The sequence below is a fragment of the Globicephala melas genome, chromosome 12 (assembly GCF_963455315.2).
Source record: "Globicephala melas chromosome 12, mGloMel1.2, whole genome shotgun sequence".
NCBI classification, from domain to species: domain Eukaryota; kingdom Metazoa; phylum Chordata; class Mammalia; order Artiodactyla; family Delphinidae; genus Globicephala; species Globicephala melas.
Genome location: NC_083325.1, coordinates 52,101,863 through 52,103,848, shown reverse-complemented (window position 1 = coordinate 52,103,848; position 1,986 = coordinate 52,101,863).

Genomic DNA, 1,986 nt, shown 5'->3' with positions numbered 1-1,986 from the left:
TCAACCTTAATTAACATAAAAAATTATCGATGAGATAGCTTACATTCTTTTTTTCCATGCTAAGTGTATTCGCTTCCTAGGGCAGCTAGAAAAAAGTGCCACAAACAGGGTGTGTTAAAATAATAAAAATTTATTCTCTCATAATTCTGGAGGTTGGAAGTCTAAAATCAAGGTGTGGGCAGGGCCGTGCTCCCTCTGAAGGCTCTGGGGAAGAATCCTTCCTTGCCTCTTGTTAACTTCTGTTCGTTAGTCCTTGGTGTTCCTGGGTGTTCGGCTGTCTCCCTCCAGTCTCTGTTGCCCTCACCACACCACCTTCCCTTCTGTGTCTTGATCTGCACATGGCCTCCTTATAAGCATTCACTGGATTTAGGGCTCACCTTAATCCAGTAAAGTGTCATTTTAACTTAAACAATTACAAAGATTCTATTTCCAGTTAAGGTCACATTCTGAAGTTCCAGGTGGACGTGGATTTTAGAGGGCGCGCCATTCAACCCAGTGCAATGTCCGATTCAACTTGACCTGGTCAATAAAGTCCATGACTCCTCCCCCATCTGATGTTTGGCTCGTAAGTTTCTGTCCTGTTGTCTTTGTCCCTTTGTTTTCACTCTGGTGGTGCTTGGGGCAGGACCCCAGGTAAAAAGAAACAAGTGAGATTAATTTTAATAAGATTAATTAACTTTAACCCAGTATCTCCAAAATATTATCTCAATACCTAATCAATACGGAAAAGGATCAACGAGATATTTTACATTCTTTTCTTCATACTAAGTCTTCAAAATCATGTATGTGACGCTTACAGCACATCTCAATCCAGACGAGCCACGTTTCAAGTGCTCCACAGCCGCGGGTGGCTAGCGGTACCTTGTTGGACAGCGCGGCTCAAGAAATTAGAAAAAAAGAGTGAGGCCTATGGTGATGCAGGGGATGTCCCTGGGGAGGTTGGGGTCGGGGGAGGGCCAGGAGTGGCATTTCCCCAATGACTCCACCCACTCCATGTTCTGGGTCTCTCCTGATTATCTTTCATCTGTGTCTCCTGGTGGTGGAGACGGGATGAGGAATCTCTGAAGTTAAGTCAGAGTTACTGCCAGTCTCTTAAAGCTGCAAGGGACATCTCTCTCCTCTCTCTCTTTCACACAAACGCACACATACACACACACTCACATATCTTGAGAGCCTTCCAATTTTCTTCTGCTATGCACGGACTTCACAAAAAGTGACTCAACCTTACATAAGATCTGAGGGGGCCCAGGAGTGTGACTCACTGCCTTGAAATTTCCAGTGGGTTACACATGTCTTCCTAGATGATTTTTTAAATTTTATCTTTAATGGTTGTCAAAAAGAAACAATTTGGTGTGGGAGTCAGATTGGGAGGAGAATCCCGCCTCAGGGCAGGAAAGGATAGTTGTGATGGACAGGAGGGGACTGGGCCTGCGGACAGGGCCCTCGAAGTGTCAGGATTCAGAAGGTTCTGGTGAGAAAGGAGGATGCTTCCTCTCAGGACCTCAGGGCATTTCAAGATACTTAGTGTTACAATCACCTCAAATGGCAAGAGTCAGCCCCTGGGGTCTCCAGGAAGTACTTTGATTTAGGGAGGTTTGAACAACTTCAGTGTCACTGCTGCCTAAAAAGCTGCAGAACGCTGCAGGGCAGGGGTTCCCAGCTATTGCCGCACACTAGAATCCTCTGGGGAGCTTTTTAAAATCCCTACACCCAGTCACACCCCAGACCAACTCGATCAGGACCTCTGGAGATGGGGCCCAGGCATCAGTATTTTTTGTAGGTTTCCCAGGTGATCGCAACATGAAGCCCACGAGGAGACCCTGCTTGTGGGAGGGCCTGGGGCCCTTTTACACCAGGTGGATAATTCCAGTCCTTGACGCCTAATGAGGCCCTAAGGCACAAGGGGGAATTGTTAGTTTACAGGTGGTGGCGACTTCCCCCAGAGAACTAGAGCCTCTGTTTGGCCAGGACTAGGAGGTGTCTTTG